The 23,151-nt window shown below is 41.6% G+C and overlaps 1 pseudogene; it reads left to right on the top strand.

The window, feature by feature from the left end:
- Window positions 1–3,087: 3,087 nt before the first annotated feature.
- Window positions 3,088–23,044, top strand: LOC138378865 (zinc finger protein 75D-like; annotated as a pseudogene).
- The last annotated feature ends 107 nt before the right edge of the window (window positions 23,045–23,151 follow it).

Below are 23,151 nucleotides of genomic sequence, written 5' to 3'. Positions count from 1 at the left end.
CCTGTTTCAGTCTTCTACAAGTGGCTAACCAATTCTCCCAGCACCATTTACTGAATAGGGATTCTTGTCCCCAGAGTATATTCTTTCCTGCTTTGTGAAAAATTAGGTGACTATATGAGAATGATTCTATATTTGGATTTTCTGTTGTGTTCCACTGGTCTGTGTCCCTGTACTTGTGCCAGGACCAGGCTGTTTTAAGAACCACGGCCTTGGCCGGGCGCGGTGGCTCACGCCTGTAATCCTAGCACTCTGGGAGGCCAAGGTGGGCGGATCGTTTGAGCTCAGGAGTTCGAGACCAGCCTGAGCAAGAGCGAGACCCCATCTCTACTAAAAATAGAAAGAAATTATATGGACAGCTAAAAATATATATAGAAAAAATTAGCCGGGCATGGTGGCGCATGCCTGTAGTACCAGCTACTCGGGAGGCTGAGACAGGAGGATCACTTGAGCTCAGGAGTTTGAGGTTGCTGTGAGCTAGGCTGACGCCACGGCACTCACTCTGGCCTGGGCAACAGAGTGAGACTCTGTCTCAAAAAAAAAAAAAATATTAAGTTGTTTTTATTAATAATAACTGTCCAGCATATGATATCTCCTTGATGAAATTATTTTTTAAAAAGATTTTTAGCATATTAAATTTGGTAACTTGAAAATATATTTCTTTTTTTATTTCAAAATATTAAGGGGGTGCAAAGGTTTTTGTTACATGGATACCTTCTATAATGCTTAAGTCAGGGCTTTTAGTGTGCCCATCACCACAACAGTGTTTGTTACACCCAACAGGTCAGATTTTACCCCTTACCCCCTCCCAACCTCCCCCCTTCTTGGTTTCCAATGTCCTTTCCATCTCTCTGTGCCTGTGTGTGCCCATTGTTTAGATCCCAAATATTATGCACTCGAATGTTTATTGCAGTACAATTGCAACGATATGGAATTAACCTAAGTGCCCATCAATTCAGGAGTGGTTAAAGAAAATGTGGTTTATATACACCATGGAGTACTACTCAGCCACAAAAGGAATGAAGTAATGTCTTTTGCAGCAACTTGGATGGAGCTGGAGGCCACTAACTACGTGAAGTATCTTGACGGAAAAACAAACACCACATGTACTCTCTAACATTTGCCAGACAATTCTTAACTAGGCTAGGCTGAGACTTCACAGGTAGAGGGAGGGAGAAGGCTGGGCGTGGCCGTCACGAAGCCACGGGGAACGCATTCTTCCTCTTCCGGTTGGGGCTCCGCCCACAGAAGGCGACCACAGAAAAACGGATCCGGATCTGGATTTCGCAGGGAGGTGGAGCAGCCGCTGGCGAACCGATCTTCCAAGTCCGCTTCCAAAGTTTCCAGAACTTTGGAGTTCCACTCACCAGGCGTTTCGCGCTTTCCTGACGTAGCGTCCCCTCGTGGCGCAGCAGCGTTGAGGGGTGGCGACTTTATCGTGGAGCCCACGAAGAGGTAAGTGGCGTCCACAGAAGCCAGAGCTGACTGGAGGTGACTGACAAGATGATTTCCCTTTGGAACTTGTCGAGGGGCCCTTGAGAGATACTGGCTGCTCCTGCCAGTTGCAGTCTTTCGGGGCTGCTCGGTGGCGATGAGTGGGGTTGGGGGGCGGGACGCAGCATTTTCCAGAACACCGAGGCGTCTGTGCCAGGCGGCAGGTCCGCCAGAGAGCTGGTGGGACCGGTCCTCAGCAAAGCCCGGGGGTAGGCTCCCACAGGCATTTCTAATGCTCGGAAGCAACCTCTTTCTACCCTATAGCAAATATATAACCCAGGGATGCCTGTGAAGCACACTCGGCGGCTGCCCGCGTTCAGCGTGCTTATGGGCGTCCCTGTCTGTGGTAATGTCTACCACTGCACCCAACGAAACTTCTAGATTTTTGCTGCCTTATGATCATAACACAGGAGACAGGGTTATTTGAGCATTAAAAACAATGGCTTCTGCTGACTAAAAAGATAAGAAATGTCCTTGTACCTCCTGAGTCTGGATGGGCAACAAGAAGCCAACCCGTGGCAGCCTCAAAATAATGTTTTGCTGTTTCTGCTGGATCGCCTCGGAAAATCAGGCTCTCAAGGCTATTCTCAGCCTTGAGGATATGTAAAGTCACATCCAGAGGAAATGTAAAGTCAGGAGGATTACAATTACTAAGACCTTTCTTGTCTACCAAGAACCTTAATCATCACCATCTCTCTCTCTCTCTTTATTTATTTATTTTTCTGTGTGACCTGACATTTGGATATCTGTAAGCAAAGGACAGCTGTAAGTTTTTCAAGTTAAACAGAAAGTTAAATGCACAAGTACAAATGTGTACAGTGCCCTTTATAAGTCTTTCAAAGAAGTGCTTTCCCTGCCCCCACCAGTGTTGACGATCTGCTTGCTTAGTGGAGGGACATTTTCTGAGAGGAATAAGGTTACTTTTTCCCTAATTACTTCTACTCTGATCTCATTGTCTCAGTTCTCCTACTGGCATTAAGACGATGGAAAGGGGAGTATCGAATGTTCCATGAAATAAAGGCTTCAATCTTCATGAGAAGGGGCACAGAAGTCATTTTTCTGCTGACTTAAGAAAAAAAAAACTGAGATGATCTTTTAAAATTTAGAGAAACTCAAATATGCCCTGTTTGTGAAGCTGGGACAGGAAACACACAGATTAAGTATTAAATAATCTCAAAGCTCCATTTGGCCAATGGGTGCTAGTTTTCTCACCCACCAACCTTTCCTCTACTATTAACCAAAAAAAAAAAAAAAAAAGAGAGAGAGAGAGAGAGAAAGACATTGATTGACATTTACCTTCTCTGAGCTGTGCCTTGTTTCAAAGTTGAGTAGCAAAGAAAAGGAGAGAAACATATTAATACCTCCTGAATAATCTATCATAATGAGTGTCCTAATACTTAGCAGTTCATTTTATAGGGGAGGCAGAACGGGAACTTTTCTGTTAATTTTTTTGTGATGATAAAGAGCAAGTAAATATATGCCACATGGCTTTCTTCTTGACATGTATTTTTTTCCTGCTCTCCCTCAGTACCCTTGGGAAGAAGATCTGTTTGACGGGGTCTCAGCTGTGTAAGGTGGTACAGGGCAGTGGAGCAAATGCTGAGGAGAGAGCTGAAGGCAGATGCATGCTTGAACCTCCAGATGCGGTCTATGTGGGAGAGTAAGGGGTCTGTAAAAGAGAGATCTAGTCAAAGTAAGAAATACAGCATACAAATAGAGGATCTTGATCCTGAGAGCGCTCGCAGGCTCTTCAGGAGCTTCAGTTATCATGAAGCACCTGGGCCGCTCGAGGCTGTCAGCCAGCTTCAGAAATTATGCCGTCAGTGGCTGAGGCCAGAGATTAACTCGAAAGAGCAGATCTTCCAACTGCTGGTGCTAGACCAGTTCCTGGCCATGCTGCCCAGAGACATCCAGAACTGGGTGCGGAAGCATCATCCCCAGAATGTCAAACAGGCTGTGTTCCTGGTAGAATGCTTGCAGAGAAAACCTGATGGAACAAAGAATGAGGTAAGACAAAAGATTTCTTACATATGCAATGAAATAGGATAGTGGTGCATATATTGGGGTGGGAGGTTGTGAGGGAATAAGAAAGATTGAGTCACTCTTCTGTTGTTCCTTTAGGACAACTAGGTGGGATCCGAAATCACAGACATGCAGTAATAGTCAGGCCAAGGGTTTCAGAGTTCCTGGCAGAGTCTTTCCTGGCGTAAGAGAAAAGAAATATATTTTTTCCCAATTTAGGACCAGTGTGAATTGAAAGTGGTGGGCCTAGTGTGGCATGGCTAAAGAAGCACGACTTAAGTTCTTAGAAACAGAAATAAAAGGCCAGAAGGAGTTGGGAAAGGAGAAAAGGTCCAAAAAATGGACACTGCTTAGAGAGACCAAAGGAGAGAAACAGAAATATAAATCAAACAACTCTAGGGAGACTGCAATAAAAGAGAAGAAATAAAAAGGAAAAAAAGGGAAACAAAGATATGGAACAAAGACAAATGCCAGCAGAGAAGTGGAGGGAATCAGGATGCTGAGGGGTAGTGTCCTCTGTAGTGGGAACACGTATCTCTGGGCCGGGAGAAAAGAGCCTCCAGTGCCCTCCCTTTGTGGCCTGTCCTTGGCCGTGCTGGAGAGTGGGGAACCAAGGTATGCCTCTGGGAGCTGGCAGCACACTTCCTTTCCTCAGGAGTCCACCTTAAAGAATCCGAGGCAGGACATATTTTTGATGTCTTATTACAACCAAGTTATGTGGAGGGAGGTTGGAGCCCTACTCTTCCCCCATCCTCCATTCCATTCTCTTTCCCCATGAAATGTTTCCCTGGCTATGGGAAGATTGGAAATTCTGGCTGACAAGAATGAGTTTTTTAATTCAATTTCTTATCTTTTGGAGAAAACTAGGAGATAGAAATCCATAAAGGCAAGGACCCAAGCCAATAAAGCAAGCCAGTGAAGGGGAACAGGCAGGCTGCCCAACGCTGCCTATAGCTTGAGCTGGGTCTCTGTGCACAGGGATGGGGATTGCTGGGTTGGAGGGGTAGTGGCATTGTTCATAGCCTTTTCCATTTTATCCTAATTTTCCCAGATTTTGAGTATAGTTCTTTATGGGAGCATAGTGGCACAGTACCTCCTCAGTCTTTTTATTCCTTTCATTGATGTCACGTACTCCCCAAATCTGGGCCCTACTCTTGTTCCTCCCTCCACTACCACCCCAAAACCAAAAGTAAGTTCTGTGTTGATGAGGATGGGGATTATTTCTAGGTCACAGCCCATGAGCTGGGAAAGGAAGCAGTGCTCGTGGGAGGAACAGCAGTGGCCCCAGGCTTCAGGTGGAAGCCAGGAGAGCCCCAACCGATGGGCATGTTCCAGAATGAATGTTGGAACACACGCCAGGTACTACGAGAACAGCTGAGCAGGAATACTCACAAAGAAACCCATCCTGTATATGAAAGAGGTGAGGAGCTTGATCATAATTCTTTTCTCCTGGGAGCTGTGAGAGTAATTGGTTCAGCTAGGATGTCATGGGAAATTTCCAGGTGTACAGCTATGCTAGCAGCTGTGATGTCTCCCAGGTGGGATTACTGTAGATCAAAGGTGGGTGAAGGTCGGGGTTGGCCTGGGGGACAGAAATATCCAAACCACGAACCCTGATACTCACACTGTGAACTCTGCTCCTTTGAAATTTGAAAGAAGAGAAGAAGATGGAGCAGGGGCAGGTGGGGCCACCTCACTCTCACAAGTTGCAGGAGCAACTGGGATCAGGCATGAGCTGTCAATAGCAGAATGTGAAGAAAATTGTACAACAGGGAAAAACTAATGAAAGAGAAAAGTCTTCCACATTTCCTGCTGTACACTGGGGACCTAAGTCCTTCATTTTCAGACCTATTTTGCTCAGCTCAATAAACAATTTATTTTATGGGAGGAAAAATGTATGTATTTCCTTTTACTGATTTCTCTCATGAAATCTGGAGAAATAATGAACTAACCGGGGAACCAGTTCTATGAGTGGTGGATATTTGGTTCTTATTTACAATGAAAAGGCCACTTCTGGGCACCACACACACACTTGTCAAGGTGACCTGTCTTTAGTGAAGGCATCCTGATGTATTTTAGAAATCAGCTCAGGATGTTCGTAAACAGGAAAGAGACATTTTCTCTGGCTTTTTTCCACTTACAGCTGCGCAGGCTGAACAGATTTTAGTCTCTTCTGAGCAGAAAAGCCCCAAAGACCAGAAGATGGCATCTGAGCTCATCTTGCCTAAGTCCCAGGTGAGCTGTACTCTCCAGGTTTTTCAGGCAACCTGAACATGGCCTTGTGTCTGCTTGCCCCTGCTGATTAGGACCCATAGTGTCCAGCAGGTGCTTTGAGGCATGTTGGCCCCAACTGTCTTCTAGCCAAATAGGCTTGGCACTGTGGGAATTGGGCACCTCCTAGGCTGTTGACTGATCCTCTTTGCTTCTTCCTTTCTGCCATCTCGCTTTTTTCCCCCTAAATCTTGTGTTGTTAACTTCTTCTGCCCCTGACCTACTGTGTAATTCAGAGACGGGTGGTAGGACAACTTCTAGAGTGGCAAGTGCTAAACTACAGCCCATTCTGTTCTCTAGAGTTTGTTGACGTTTGAAGATGTGGCTCTGTATTTTTCTGAGGAAGAATGGCAATTATTGGATACTTCTCAGAAGACTCTCTACATGAATGTTATGCAGGATATCTATGAGAATGCCATCGGCATAGGTAAATATTCCTTCCTTCTGTGTAGAAGTTCAATAATATGTTATGTCCGCGGTTTATGGAAAATGGACCCTGTGAGAGAGTCCCAGTGTTCTAATAGCTGGTTGGTTCTCAGCTTGATGGTGTGGGGGAAAGAAAAGGCTTACCTGGTTCACCAGGGGAGCTTTTTATTAATACACATGTCTCACTTCTACATTCTAAATAGAATTCTTGATCTATCATACCCTCACCTCCACCCTAAAAACCTTCTCTTGTCATATCTTTTCCATCTCAGTAAAGGGAACCACCATTTACCCAGTTGCCAAGGCCAAAATCCTGTCACTCATCCTTGACTCCAATCTTTCTGTTATACTCCACATCTGATCCATTGGCAGGTTCTCTTAGGTCTATCTTCAAGCTATAGCCTGAATCCAGCCATGTCTCAAGCCCTTCCACTTTCATCATCCTTGTCTAAGCCACTATCATGTCTAACCAAGTCTACTTCAGTATAACGGGATTCCCATTCCCTAAGTTGTTTTCCTCTATCTGCCTTACATTTACTTCTTAGCTTCCTCATTGCATATCTACCCACATCCACAGTAGAGTATAAAGAAGATATTGGATCCAAGATTCTGCCCATTTAAGCATTTGGAGTAAAAAAAAGTATAAAAGTGTTATTCACTCTACCTGACGGTAGTCTGGAATTCAGATGACAGTCCATGACCTCAAGGTTTTATTCTCAGAGCATTATTATTGCATCCTGAACTTAAAGTGACCTATTTAGAGCAAGGGGAAGAACCATAGATCCAAGGCCCCCAAGAGTTCAGGGATAGCCTTAGAGAGTCTCCTACAGGTAAGTGTATACATGGGAAGAGGAGAAACATTCCTTGTAGAAACCTTTACAGGGGCTTAACATGTTAAGACTCTGCTCCTATATTTTTTCAGTTGAAGTTTTTATTGAGATAATTTTAGATGCACATGTAGATTTAAAATGTAATAACAAAGACAACCCATGGACACTTTACGCAGTTTCCCACAGTGATAACTTTTGCAAGAGTATTGTATGATATCACAACCAGGATATTGATACAATCCACTGATCTTATTCAGATTTCTCCAGTTTCACTTGTATTCATGTGTGTGTGTGTGTGTGTGTGTGTGTATTTTAGTTCTATACAATTCTATCCCACGTGCAGGTTTGTGTATTCAACACCACAGCCAAAGTATACTGGACAGTTACATTAGCACAAGGATCCCCCGTGTTGCCCTTTTAAAACCGTGCACACTTCCCTGCCACACCCGGTGAACCCATGCCGACCACTAATCTGTTCTACATTCTTAAAATTTTGCCATTTGAAAAACGTTATGTGAATGGAATTACAAAGTACGTAACTTTTTGGGATTAGCTTTTTTCATTCAGAGTAATTCCCTGGAAATGTATCGAAATTGTTGCATGTATCAGTAGTTCATTCCTCTTTACTGCTAAGCAGCATCCCTTGGAATTGATATGCCACCATTTGTTTAACCATTCAGCCAAGGAAGGATATTTTTGCTGTCTCCAGTTTTTGGCTCTTATGAATATAGCTGCCATGAACATTTGTGTACAGGTTTTCGTGTAGAGATAAATTTTCATTTCTCTGGGATAAATGTCTCAAGTGTGCAATTGCTGGTTGATATGGTCATTATTAATGCATATTTAATTTTATAAAAAAGTACCAAACTGTTTTCCACAGTGGCTGCATCAGTTTACATTGCCTCTAGTAATGTGTGAGAGACCCAGTGTCTCCACATCCTTGCCAGTGTTTACTGTCAGTACTTTTTAAATTTTAGCCACTTTGATAGGTGTGTAGTGATATCCCATTGTGTTTTTGATTTGCATTTCTCTAATGGCTAACGATTGTAAGGTTTTTTGGAGTGGCCGGCGCCAGAGAAAGAAAGACGAGCAGAGTTGAAAGGGCTAAGTACAGAGGCTTTATTGGAGCACTCCCGGGTGGGGGTAACGAGTCCCGAGAGAGGGACCCGGGTGAGCCTCACGGGACCCACGGAGTGGGCCCAGAGAAGCCGTGCCGCCCAGAAGTCTGGGTGGGTTTATATAGGTTCTTAGGGCTGGGGGATGGGAGCTTCCTCAGCCAGGAGATGTTGGCACTAGGAGTAAGGAATTTCTTTGTTTCAGTTTTGGGGCAGGTATTGAGGGATAGGAGGGGCTTCTGCTTTTTTCATTAGGGAAGGGAGGGGTACCTGTGACCAGACCTAGAATCTAGATCTATATTCTAGATTCTAGGGCTTTGTTGGATAAATGGTTTGCAAAGAATTTTTTCCTAGTCTGTATATCATCTTTATATTCTTCCCATGGGCTTCCACAAAGTAAACATTTTTAACGTTGATAAGGACTGGTTTTCCCTTTTGTCCTTTTATAGATTGTGTTTTTGGTGTCAAGTCTAGAACTCCAACTAGCTTACCTCTCTATCCCTAAAATTTGCTGCTTTGTTTTCTCCTAAAACTTTTATAATTTAAAATTTTTTACATTTAAGTCCCTGATTCATTTTGAGTTAATTATTATATAAGATGTTAGGTTAAGGGTTTTTTTTGTTTGTTTGTTTTGCCTGAGGAGGTCCAATTACTTCAGCATCATTTGTTGAAAAGGCTGTCCTTCCTCCATCGAATTGCTTTTGTGCTTTTTCATCAAAGATCAGTTGGGCACATTTGTGTACATCTATTCTGTTCCACTGAGCTGTGTCTATCCCTCTGCCAATATTGCACTGTTTTGATTACTGTAGCTGTATAGCTAGCCTTCATATCTATCGGGTAGAGTGATTCTTCCCACTTTATTCTTTTTTTTTTTTTTTTTTTTTTTTTGAGACAGAGTCTTGCTTTTTTGCCCGGGCTAGAGTGAGTGCCGTGGCATCAGCCTAGCTCACAGCAACCTCAAACTCCTGGGCTTAAGCAATCCTCCTGCCTCAGCCTCCCGAGTAGCTGGGACTACAGGCATGCGCCACCATGCCCGGCTAATTTTTTCTATATATATTTTAGTTGGCCAGATAATTTCTTTCTATTTTTAGTAAAGACGGGGTCTCGCTCTTGATCAGGCTGGTCTCGAACTCCTGACCTTGAGCGTTCCGCCCGCCTCGGCCTCCCAGAGTGCTAGGATTACAGGCGTGAGCCACCGCGCCCGGCCCCACTTTATTCTTTGTCAATATTTTTTCAGCTATTCTGGGGCCTATGCCTTTCCATGTAAATTTTAGTGTAAGCTTATTTATGTCTACAATAAACTTTGTTGGGATTTTGCCAGAAGTTGCACTAAAGCTATACATCCGTTTGAGGAGGATTGACATCTTTGCTATTAAATGTTGATTCTTCCAATCCACAAACACAGTATGTCTCTATTAAGTTAGATCTTCTTTAATTTCGTCCAGTAACTTTTTGTAGTTTTCAGCATACATATACTCTGTATGTTTTGGTGAGTATATGCCCTAGCTTTTCATTTTCATTGGAGCAATTATAAATGGTATTATTTTTAATTTTGGTTTCTGCATGTTCATTGTTTTTAGATAGGAATGCCATTGATTTTGGGTTTTGTTATTTTATCCTGTGACTGTACTGAATTCACTTACTAGTTCTAAGGGTTTTTTTGGTAGATTCCTTGAGATTTTCTACATAGGCAATCCATATCATCTACAATACCTTTGATTTCTTTGTCTTGCCTTATTGCATTAGATCCACTATGTTGAATAAGAGTGGTGACAGCAGACATCCTTATCTTGTTCCCAATTTTAGCATGAAAACATTCAGTCTTTCACCATTACCTATTAAGGGGTTTTTCTTGATATTCTTTATCAAGTTGATATAATTCCTAACTTTATGAGTGTTTTCTTAATCATAAATGGATGTGGGATTTTGTCAATTACTTTTTCTGTGTCAGTTGATGGAAACATATGATCTTTTCTCTTTAGTTTGTTGATCAGGTGGGTTATGTTGATTGATTTTCAAATGTTGAACCAGCTTTGCATACCTGCAGTGAATCCCACTTGGTCATGGTATATCATTCTCCTTATACATTGTTGCACTGTTGCAACAATGCATTGTTGCATTGTTGCACTGAGTTTGCCAATATTTTGTTGATAATTGTTGCATTTAAATTCTTGGGAAATGTTAGTGTGTAGTTTTTGTTTCTTTTAATTTAGTACTGCCTTTGTATGGTTTTGGTATCAGGGTAACACTGTCCTTATAAAATGATTTGGGTAGTAGTTCCTCCTCTTTTTTGGAAGACATTCATCACAGTCGTTAATTCTTTAAATATTTGGTAGAATTCTCCAGTGACACTATCTGGATCTGCATATTTCTTTTGGGGAAGCTTTAAAATTATGAATTCAGTTTCTTTAATGGTCATAGCACTGTTCGGGTTATCTGCTTCATGTTGGTTGGATTTTAGTAGTTTCTGGTTTTCAAGGAATTGTTCCATTTTCCCTAACTTTTAAAATTCGTGAACTTAAAGCTCATGGTATTCTCTTATGTTTTTAGTTGCTGTAGAATGTGTAGTGGTATGCTCTATTTCCTTCTGGATATTGGTGATCTGTGTCTTCTTTTTATTTTTGTCAATCTTGATAGAGTTTTATCAGTTTTATTAATTTGTTGAAGAGCATACCTTTTATCGATGATGCTCTCTGCCCTCATAGGTATTTCCTGTTTCATTCTGCTTTGGGCGTATTTTCCCTTTTTTCTAGTTTCTTGAGGTAGGAACTTAGATTATTGATTTGAGGCCTTTCCTCTTTTCTATTGTTAACATTTAGAGCTATAAATTTCTCTCTGAGGACTTCTTCAACTTGAATTCCATATATTTTGATATATTGTAATTTTATGTTCATTCAACTCAATTTTTTTATTTCAGCTTATTATGGGGGTACAAAAGTTTAGGTTATGTATATTGCCCACGTCCCCCACCCCCCGAGTCAGAGCTTCAAGCCTGTCCATTCCCGAGACAGTGCACATCACACTCATTATGTAGGTAGACAGCCATCCCCTACATCTGTCTGACACCCAATTGGTGTTATTCCCAAATGTGCACTTCGGTGATGATCAGGGAAACGAATTTGCTGCTGAGTATATGTGGTGCTTGTGAGAGGTGAAAGCTGTGGGTCCTGTTTCAGTCTTCTGCATGTGGCTATCCAGTTTTCCCAGCACCATTTATCGAATAAAGATTCTTTTCCCCAGAGTATATTTTTGTCTGCTTTGTCAAAGATTAGATGGCTCTATGAGGATGGTTTTATATCTGGATTTTGTGTTCTGTTCCACTGGTCTGTGCCCCTGCACTTGTGCCAATACCATGCAGTTTTAATAACCACGGCCTTGTAGTATAGTTTGAAGTCTGGTAAATTAATATCTCCCATTTTGTTTTTATTGCCTAAAATTTCTTTTGCTACACGGGGTCTTCTCTGGTTCCATACAAAGCGTAAAATTAGTTTTTCTGTATCTGTGAAAAATGATGTTGGTAATTTAATAGGGATTGCATTGAATCTGTAGATCACTTTGGGTGGTATAGACATTTTAACAATGTTGATTCTTCCGATCCAGGAGCATGGTATGGTTTTCCACCTGTTTACACGCTCTGCGATTTCCTTCCTCAGTTTGACTCTATTTTTAAATATCCTTTGAGACTTTCTGTTTGAATCATGGGTTATTTGGAAGTGTTTTGTTTGATTTCCACATGTTTTTAGGTTTTCTGGTTTTGATGTTTAGTTTGATTACATTTTTGTCATATTTCCATTGCTTGATCATTTTGTCTATTATGTTAGGAAAGTCTGGGTCGTAGTTAAATAATATTTTATTTTAGCAGGCAGTCACCCTGTTTTAGTTTAGCATAGAGGTTCTTTCCTTCTTTTGTAGGATATGCTTCCAGTGATAATTTTCAGAGCCTGTGTGGTGTTATTTTGGTCTCCTTGGTTTATCTGGTACTTCTGGGGCTCCCATGGGTCCTTGCTGCTGCTGCTGCTGCCTGAGGGTGTGGAAAGCATTTTCTTAGGCTAGGGTATATCTCAGTGGGGAAGGAGAGTCTCAGACCCATGGGGATTAAGAGACTTCATAGTCCAGGCCGCTTGTTGTGGCTGTTTCCCTCTTGCCAGTTCTGCCTGCCCACTTTGGTGTCTCCTACTGAGTGGAGGGAGTCTCATATCTACAGTATTCCAGAGGCTTCCCAAGCATTCCTCTTGATGGGGCTGGGTCCCTACTGCCAGTTCTGCTTGTACGTTTTGGTATCTTTCGGCTTGGGTTGAGGAGAGTCTGTAGCCCAGTAGGGAGGGCAAGTTCCTCTCCTTGCCACTTACTGTTGACAGGACTCCAGGCTGATCCCCTTTGCCAGTGATGTGTGGTTTGCTTGATGTTGTCAGGTTTCCCATTCATGCTGGGGAAGGAATAAACCTACCCAGGAAGCCTTCTGTTGATAGGTTGAGGGTTGGAACAACCTGGGATCTGGGTTGCCTTTTTCTGTTGGGTATGGGGATGTAAGACAGCCTGCTACATTATGATTCTAGTTCTGGGGTCCAAAACCGGTTTGTCTTTTTCTTAACACTTTTTAGAATTTTGTTTGTGTTATCTCTAGCATTATTTAATGGGTTTGTTGTTATGCCTCATGGGGAGGATCAAGGAGAAATGAACTAGAAATAACTTGTTCCTGTATTTTTTTTAAAAGCAATCATCATTGACTTTTGTCTCCATTTGTGTAGTTTTCTTGTACTGAGATACAGATGGCTGATTCTTCTGTTGATTCTAACAGGGTTAATGCTCAAAAAACACACTGGAAACGATCAGCCTGTATCTGTTCCTGCATCAGAAATACAAATACCAGGATGCAAAGTATCAGAAAAGACCAGAATGGAAGTTTCCCAGAAAACAACGAACAAGGTAAATCATGGTGATACACACAGGGTTCAGAAATGGTGTCGAGCTTTTCCAGGGAAGAAAAGAAAGAAACTTTCATCTTGTAAAGAAGAGCTTCCAAAACTTACAGATCTTCATGGGAAAGGCCACACAGTAGAGAAACCTTTTACGTGTCAGGAATGTGGGAAAAGCTTCAAAGTTAGCTCTGACCTTATTAAGCACCAGAGAATTCACACTGAAGAGAAACCCTATAAATGTCAACAGTGTGATAGGAGATTTAGATGGAGTTGAGATCGTAAGAAGCACTTCATGACACACCAAGGAATAAAACCATATAGATGCTCATGGTGTGGGAAAAGCTTTAGTCATAATACACATCTACAGACACACCAAAGAATTCACACAGGAGAGCATCATCCCCAGAATGTCAAACAGGCTGTGTTCCTGGTAGAATGCTTGCAGAGAAAACCTGATGGAACAAAGAATGAGGTAAGACAAAAGATTCCTTACATATGCAATGAAATAGGATAGTGGTGCATATATTGGGGTGGGAGGTTGTGAGGGAATAAGAAAGATTGAGTCACTCTTCTGTTGTTCCTTTAGGACAACTAGGTGGGATCCGAAATCACAGACATGCAGTAATAGTCAGGCCAAGGGTTTCAGAGTTCCTGGCAGAGTCTTTCCTGGCGTAAGAGAAAAGAAATATATTTTTTCCCAATTTAGGACCAGTGTGAATTGAAAGTGGTGGGCCTAGTGTGGCATGGCTAAAGAAGCACGACTTAAGTTCTTAGAAACAGAAATAAAAGGCCAGAAGGAGTTGGGAAAGGAGAAAAGGTCCAAAAAATGGACACTGCTTAGAGAGACCAAAGGAGAGAAACAGAAATATAAATCAAACAACTCTAGGGAGACTGCAATAAAAGAGAAGAAATAAAAAGGGAAAAAAGGGAAACAAAGATATGGAACAAAGACAAATGCCAACAGAGAAGTGGAGGGAATCAGGATGCTGAGGGGTAGTGTCCTCTGTAGTGGGAACACGTATCTCTGGGCCGGGAGAAAAGAGCCTCCAGTGCCCTCCCTTTGTGGCCTGTCCTTGGCCGTGCTGGAGAGTGGGGAACCAAGGTATGCCTCTGGGAGATGGCAGCACACTTCCTTTCCTCAGGAGCCCACCTTAAAGAATCTGAGGCAGGACATATTTTTGATGTCTTATTACAACCAAGTTATGTGGAGGGAGGTTGGAGCCCTACTCTTCCCCCATCCTCCATTCCATTCTCTTTCCCCATGAAATGTTTCCCTGGCTATGGGAGGATTGGAAATTCTGGCTGACAAGAATGAGTTTTTTAATTCAATTTCTTATCCTTTGGAGAAAACTAGGAGATAGAAATCCATAAAGGCAAGGACCCAAGCCAATAAAGCAAGCCAGTGAAGGGGAACAGGCAGGCTGCCCAGCGCTGCCTATAGCTTGAGCTGGGTCTCTGTGCACAGGGATGGGGATTGCTGGGTTGGAGGGGTAGTGGCATTGTTCATAGCCTTTTCCATTTTATCCTAATTTTCCCAGATTTTGAGTATAGTTCTTTATGGGAGCATAGTGGCACAGTACCTCCTCAGTCTTTTTATTCCTTTCATTAATGTCACGTACTCCCCAAATCTGGGCCCTACTCTTGTTCCTCCCTCCACTACCACCCCAAAACCAAAAGTAAGTTCTGTGTTGATGAGGATGGGGATTATTTCTAGGTCACAGCCCATGAGCTGGGAAAGGAAGCAGTGCTCGTGGGAGGAACAGCAGTGGCCCCAGGCTTCAGGTGGAAGCCAGGAGAGCCCCAACCGATGGGCATGTTCCAGAATGAATGTTGGAACACACGCCAGGTACTACGAGAACAGCTGAGCAGGAATACTCACAAAGAAACCCATCCTGTATATGAAAGAGGTGAGGAGCTTGATCATAATTCTTTTCTCCTGGGAGCTGTGAGAGTAATTGGTTCAGCTAGGATGTCATGGGAAATTTCCAGGTGTACAGCTATGCTAGCAGCTGTGATGTCTCCCAGGTGGGATTACTGTAGATCAAAGGTGGGTGAAGGTCGGGGTTGGCCTGGGGGACAGAAATATCCAAACCACGAACCCTGATACTCACACTGTGAACTCTGCTCCTTTGAAATTTGAAAGAAGAGAAGAAGATGGAGCAGGGGCAGGTGGGGCCACCTCACTCTCACAAGTTGCAGGAGAAACTGGGATCAGACATGAGCTGTCAATAGCAGAATGTGAAGAAAATTGTACAACAGGGAAAAACTAATGAAAGAGAAAAGTCTTCCACATTTCCTGCTGTACACTGGGGACCTAAGTCCTTCATTTTCAGACCTATTTTGCCCAGCTCAATAAACAATTTATTTTATGGGAGGAAAAATGTATGTATTTCCTTTTACTGATTTCTCTCATGAAATCTGGAGAAATAATGAACTAACCGGGGAACCAGTTCTATGAGTGGTGGATATTTGGTTCTTATTTACAATGAAAAGGCCACTTCTGGGCACCACACACACACTTGTCAAGGTGACCTGTCTTTAGTGAAGGCATCCTGATGTATTTTAGAAATCAGCTCAGGATGTTCGTAAACAGGAAAGAGACATTTTCTCTGGCTTTTTTCCACTTACAGCTGCGCAGGCTGAACAGATTTTAGTCTCTTCTGAGCAGAAAAGCCCCAAAGACCAGAAGATGGCATCTGAGCTCATCTTGCCTAAGTCCCAGGTGAGCTGTACTCTCCAGGTTTTTCAGGCAACCTGAACATGGCCTTGTGTCTGCTTGCCCCTGCTGACTAGGACCCATAGTGTCCAGCAGGTGCTTTGAGGCATGTTGGCCCCAACTGTCTTCTAGCCAAATAGGCTTGGCACTGTGGGAATTGGGCACCTCCTAGGCTGTTGACTGATCCTCTTTGCTTCTTCCTTTCTGCCATCTTGCTTTTTTCCCCCTAAATCTTCTGTTGTTAACTTCTTCTGCCCCTGACCTACTGTGTAATTCAGAGACGGGTGGTAGGACAACTTCTAGAGTGGCAAGTACTAAACTACAGCCCATTCTGTTCTCTAGAGTTTGTTGACGTTTGAAGATGTGGCTATGTATTTTTCTGAGGAAGAATGGCAATTATTGGATACTTCTCAGAAGACTCTCTACATGAATGTTATGCAGGATATCTATGAGAATGCCATCGGCATAGGTAAATATTCCTTCCTTCTGTGTAGAAGTTCAATAATATGTTATGTCCGCGGTTTATGGAAAGTGGACCCTGTGAGAGAGTCCCAGTGTTCTAATAGCTGGTTGGTTCTCAGCTTGATGGTGTGGGGGAAAGAAAAGGCTTACCTGGTTCACCAGGGGAGCTTTTTATTAATACACATGTCTCACTTCTACATTCTAAATAGAATTCTTGATCTATCATACCCTCACCTCCACCCTAAAAACCTTCTCTTGTCATATCTTTTCCATCTCAGTAAAGGGAACCCCCATTTACCCAGTTGCCAAGGCCAAAATCCTGTCACTCATCCTTGACTCCAATCTTTCTGTTATACTCCACAGCTGATCCATTGGCAGGTTCTCTTAGGTCTATCTTCAAGCTATAGCCTGAATCCAGCCATGTCTCAAGCCCTTCCACTTTCATCATCCTTGTCTAAGTCACTATCATGTCTAACCAAGTCTACTTCAGTATAACGGGATTCCCATTCCCTAAGTTGTTTTCCTCTATCTGCCTTACATTTACTTCTTAGCCTCCTCATTGCATATCTACCCACATCCACAGTAGAGTATAAAGAAGATATTGGATCCAAGATTCTGCCCATTTAAACATTTGGAGTAAAAAAAAGTATAAAAGTGTTATTCACTCTACCTGACGGTAGTCTGGAATTGAGATGACCGTCCATGACCTCAAGGTTTTATTCTCAGAGCATTATTATTGCATCCTGAACTTAAAGTGACCTATTTAGAGCAAGGGGAAGAACCATAGATCCAAGGTCCCCAAGAGTTCAGGGATAGCCTTAGAGAGTCTCCTACAGGTAAGTGTATACATGGGAAGAGGAGAAACATTCCTTGTAGAAACCTTTACAGGGGCTTAACATGTTAAGACTCTGCTCCTATATTTTTTCAGTTGAAGTTTTTATTGAGATAATTTTAGATGCACATGTAGATTTAAAATGTAATAACAAAGACAACCCATGGACACTTTACGCAGTTTCCCACAGTGATAACTTTTGCAAGAGTATTGTATGATATCACAACCAGGATATTGATACAATCCACTGATCTTATTCAGATTTCTCCAGTTTCACTTGTATTCATGTGTGTGTGTGTGTTTGTGTGTGTGTGTGTGTTTTAGTTCTATACAATTCTACCCCACGTGCAGATGTGTGTATTCAACACCACAGCCAAAGTATACTGGACAGTTACATTAGCACAAGGATCCCCCGTGTTGCCCTTTTAAAACCGTGCACACTTCCCTGCCACACCCGGTGAACCCATGCCGACCACTAATCTGTTCTACATTCTTAAAATTTTGCCATTTGAAAAACGTTATGTGAATGGAATTACAAAGTACGTAACTTTTTGGGATTAGCTTTTTTCATTCAGAGTAATTCCCTGGAAATGTATCGAAATTGTTGCATGTATCAGTAGTTCATTCCTCTTTACTGCTAATCAGCATCCCTTGGCATTGATATGCCACCATTTGTTTAACCATTCACCCAAGGAAGGATATTTTTGCTGTCTCCAGTTTTTGGCTCTTATGAATATAGCTGCCATGAACATTTGTGTACAGGTTTTCGTGTAGAGATAAATTTTCATTTCTCTGGGATAAATGTCTCAAGTGTGCAATTGCTGGTTGATATGGTCATTATTAATGCATATTTAATTTTATAAAAAAGTACCAAACTGTTTTCCACAGTGGCTGCATCAGTTTACATTGCCTCTAGTAATGTGTGAGAGACCCAGTGTCTCCACATCCTTGCCAGTGTTTACTGTCAGTACTTTTTAAATTTTAGCCACTTTGATAGGTGTGTAGTGATATCTCATTGTGTTTTTGATTTGCATTTCTCTAATGGCTAACGATTGTAAGGTTTTTTGGAGTGGCCGGCGCCAGAGAAAGAAAGACGAGCAGAGTTGAAAGGGCTAAGTAAAGAGGCTTTATTGGAGCACTCCCGCGTGGGGGTAAAGAGTCCCGAGAGAGGGACCCGGGTGAGCCTCACGGGACCCACGGAGTGGGCCCAGAGAAGCCGTGCCGCCCAGAAGTCTGGGTGGGTTTATATAGGTTCTTAGGGCTGGGGGATGGGAGCTTCCTCAGCCAGGAGATGTTGGCACTAGGAGTAAGGAATTTCTTTGTTTCAGTTTTGGGGCAGGTATTGAGGGATAGGAGGGGCTGCTGCTTTTCTCATTAGGGAAGGGAGGGGTACCTGTGACCAGACCTAGAATCTAGATCTATATTCTAGATTCTAGGGCTTTGTTGGATAAATGGTTTGCAAAGAATTTTTTCCTAGTCTGTATATCATCTTTATATTCTTCCCATGGGCTTCCACAAGTAAAAGTTTTTAACTTTGATAAGGACTGATTTTCCCTTTTGTCCTTTTATAGATTGTGTTTTTGGTGTCAAGTCTAGAACTCCAACTAGCTTACCTCTCTATCCCTAAAATTTTCTGCTTTGTTTTCTCCTAAAACTTTTATAATTTAAAATTTTTTACATTTAAGTCCCTGATTCATTTTGAGTTAATTATTATATAAGATGTGAGGTTAAGGGTTTTTTTTGTTTGTTTGTTTTGCCTGTGGAGGTCCAATTACTTCAGCATCATTTGTTGAAAAGGCTGTCCTTCCTCCATCGAATTGCTTTTGTGCTTTTTCATCAAAGATCAGTTGGGCACATTTGTGTACATCTATTCTGTTCCACTGAGCTGTGTCTATCCCTCTGCCAATATTGCACTGTTTTGATTACTGTAGCTGTATAGCTAGCCTTCATATCTATCGGGTAGAGTGATTCTTCCCACTTTATTCTTTGTCAATATTCTTTCAGCTATTCTGGGGCCTATGCCTTTCCATGTAAATTTTAGTGTAAGCTTATTTATGTCTACAATAAACTTTGTTGGGATTTTGCCAGAAGTTGCACTAAAGCTATACATCCGTTTGAGGAGGATTGACATCTTTGCTATTAAATGTTGATTCTTCCAATCCACAAACACAGTATGTCTCTATTAAGTTAGGTCTTCTTTAATTTCTTCCAGTAACTTTTTGTAGTTTTCAGCATACATATACTCTGTATGTTTTGGTGAGTATATGCCCTAGCTTTTCATTTTCATTGGAGCAATTATAAATGGTATTATTTTTAATTTTGGTTTCTGCATGTTCATTGTTTTTAGATAGGAATGCCATTGATTTTGGGTTTTGTTATTTTATCCTGTGACTCTACTGAATTCACTTACTAGTTCTAAGGGTTTTTTTGGTAGATTCCTTGAGATTTTCTACATAGGCAATCCATATCATCTACAATACCTTTGATTTCTTTGTCTTGCCTTATTGCATTAGATCCACTATGTTGAATAAGAGTGGTGACAGCAGACATCCTTATCTTGTTCCCAATTTTAGCATGAAAACATTCAGTCTTTCACCATTACCTATTAAGGGGTTTTTGTTGATATTCTTTATCAAGTTGATATAATTCCTAACTTTATGAGTGTTTTTTTACTCATAAATGGATGTGGGATTTTGTCAATTACTTTTTCTGTGTCAGTTGATGGAAACATATGATCTTTTCTCTTTAGTTTGTTGATCAGGTGGGTTATGTTGATTGATTTTCAAATGTTGAACCAGCTTTGCATACCTGCGATGAATCCCACTTGGTCATGGTATATCATTCTCCTTATACATTGTTGCACTGTTGCAACAATGCATTGTTGCATTGTTGCACTGAGTTTGCCAATATTTTGTTGATAATTGTTGCATTTAAATTCTTGGGAAATGTTAGTGTGTAGTTTTTGTTTCTTTTAATTTAGTACTGCCTTTGTATGGTTTTGGTATCAGGGTAACACTGTCCTTATAAAATGATTTGGGTAGTAGTTCCTCCTCTTTTTTGGAAGACATTCATCACAGTCGTTAATTCTTTAAATATTTGGTAGAATTCTCCAGTGACACCATCTGGATCTGCATATTTCTTTTGGGGAAGCTTTAAAATTATGAATTCAGTTTCTTTAATGGTCATAGTACTGTTCGGGTTATCTGCTTCATGTTGGTTGGATTTTAGTAGTTTCTGGTTTTCAAGGAATTGTTCCATTTTCCCTAACTTTTAAAATTCGTGAACTTAAAGCTCATGGTATTCTCTTATGTTTTTAGTTGCTGTAGAATGTGTAGTGGTATGCTCTATTTCCTTCTGGATATTGGTGATCTGTGTCTTCTTTTTATTTTTGTCAATCTTGATAGAGTTTTATCAGTTTTATTAATTTGTTGAAGAGCATACCTTTTATCGATGATGCTCTCTGCCCTCATAGGTATTTCCTGTTTCATTCTGCTTTGGGCGTATTTTCCCTTTTTTCTAGTTTCTTGAGGTAGGAACTTAGATTATTGATTTGAGGCCTTTCCTCTTTTCTATTGTTAACATTTAGAGCTATAAATTTCTCTCTGAGGACTTCTTCAACTTGAATTCCATATATTTTGATATATTGTAATTTTATGTTCATTCAACTCAATTTTTTTATTTCAGCTTATTATGGGGGTACAAAAGTTTAGGTTATGTATATTGCCCACGTCCCCCACCCCCCGAGTCAGAGCTTCAAGCCTGTCCATTCCCGAGACAGTGCACATCACACTCATTATGTAGGTAGACAGCCATCCCCTACATCTGTCTGACACCCAATTGGTGTTATTCCCAAATGTGCACTTCGGTGATGATCAGGGAAACGAATTTGCTGCTGAGTATATGTGGTGCTTGTGAGAGGTGAAAGCTGTGGGTCCTGTTTCAGTCTTCTGCATGTGGCTATCCAGTTTTCCCAGCACCATTTATCGAATAAAGATTCTTTTCCCCAGAGTATATTTTTGTCTGCTTTGTCAAAGATTAGATGGCTCTATGAGGATGGTTTTATATCTGGATTTTGTGTTCTGTTCCACTGGTCTGTGCCCCTGCACTTGTGCCAATACCATGCAGTTTTAATAACCACGGCCTTGTAGTATAGTTTGAAGTCTGGTAAATTAATATCTCCCATTTTGTTTTTATTGCCTAAAATTTCTTTTGCTACACGGGGTCTTCTCTGGTTCCATACAAAGCGTAAAATTAGTTTTTCTGTATCTGTGAAAAATGATGTTGGTAATTTAATAGGGATTGCATTGAATCTGTAGATCACTTTGGGTGGTATAGACATTTTAACAATGTTGATTCTTCCGATCCAGGAGCATGGTATGGTTTTCCACCTGTTTACACGCTCTGCGATTTCCTTCCTCAGTTTGACTCTATTTTTAAATATCCTTTGAGACTTTCTGTTTGAATCATGGGTTATTTGGAAGTGTTTTGTTTGATTTCCACATGTTTTTAGGTTTTCTGGTTTTGATGTTTAGTTTGATTACATTTTTGTCATATTTCCATTGCTTGATCATTTTGTCTATTATGTTAGGAAAGTCTGGGTCGTAGTTAAATAATATTTTATTTTAGCAGGCAGTCACCCTGTTTTAGTTTAGCCTAGAGGTTCTTTCCTTCTTTTGTAGGATATGCTTCCAGTGATAATTTTCAGAGCCTGTGTGGTGTTATTTTGGTCTCCTTGGTTTATCTGGTACTTCTGGGGCTCCCATGGGTCCTTGCTGCTGCTGCTGCTGCCTGAGGGTGTGGAAAGCATTTTCTTAGGCTAGGGTATATCTCAGTGGGGAAGGAGAGTCTCAGACCCATGGGGATTAAGAGACTTCATAGTCCAGGCCGCTTGTTGTGACTGTTTCCCTCTTGCCAGTTCTGCCTGCCCACTTTGGTGTCTCCTACTGAGTGGAGGGAGTCTCATATCTACAGTATTCCAGAGGCTTCCCAAGCATTCCTCTTGATGGGGCTGGGTCCCTACTGCCAGTTCTGCTTGTACGTTTTGGTATCTTTCGGCTTGGGTTGAGGAGAGTCTGTAGCCCAGTAGGGAGGGCAAGTTCCTCTCCTTGCCACTTACTGTTGACAGGACTCCAGGCTGATCCCCTTTGCCAGTGATGTGTGGTTTGCTTGATGTTGTCAGGTTTCCCATTCATGCTGGGGAAGGAATAAACCTACCCAGGAAGCCTTCTGTTGATAGGTTGAGGGTTGGAACAACCTGGGATCTGGGTTGCCTTTTTCTGTTGGGTATGGGGATGTAAGACAGCCTGCTACATTATGATTCTAGTTCTGGGGTCCAAAACCGGTTTGTCTTTTTCTTAACACTTTTTAGAATTTTGTTTGTGTTATCTCTAGCATTATTTAATGGGTTTGTTGTTATGCCTCATGGGGAGGATCAAGGAGAAATGAACTAGAAATAACTTGTTCCTGTATTTTTTTTAAAAGCAATCATCATTGACTTTTGTCTCCATTTGTGTAGTTTTCTTGTACTGAGATACAGATGGCTGATTCTTCTGTTGATTCTAACAGGGTTAATGCTCAAAAAACACACTGGAAACGATCAGCCTGTATCTGTTCCTGCATCAGAAATACAAATACCAGGATGCAAAGTATCAGAAAAGACCAGAATGGAAGTTTCCCAGAAAACAACGAACAAGGTAAATCATGGTGATACACACAGGGTTCAGAAATGGTGTCGAGCTTTTCCAGGGAAGAAAAGAAAGAAACTTTCATCTTGTAAAGAAGAGCTTCCAAAACTTACAGATCTTCATGGGAAAGGCCACACAGTAGAGAAACCTTTTACGTGTCAGGAATGTGGGAAAAGCTTCAAAGTTAGCTCTGACCTTATTAAGCACCAGAGAATTCACACTGAAGAGAAACCCTATAAATGTCAACAGTGTGATAGGAGATTTAGATGGAGTTGAGATCGTAAGAAGCACTTCATGACACACCAAGGAATAAAACCATATAGATGCTCATGGTGTGGGAAAAGCTTTAGTCATAATACACATCTACAGACACACCAAAGAAT

Source organism: Eulemur rufifrons, chromosome 30, assembly GCF_041146395.1.
Source record: "Eulemur rufifrons isolate Redbay chromosome 30, OSU_ERuf_1, whole genome shotgun sequence".
NCBI classification, from domain to species: domain Eukaryota; kingdom Metazoa; phylum Chordata; class Mammalia; order Primates; family Lemuridae; genus Eulemur; species Eulemur rufifrons.
This window is presented reverse-complemented; position numbering and strand designations above follow the sequence as displayed.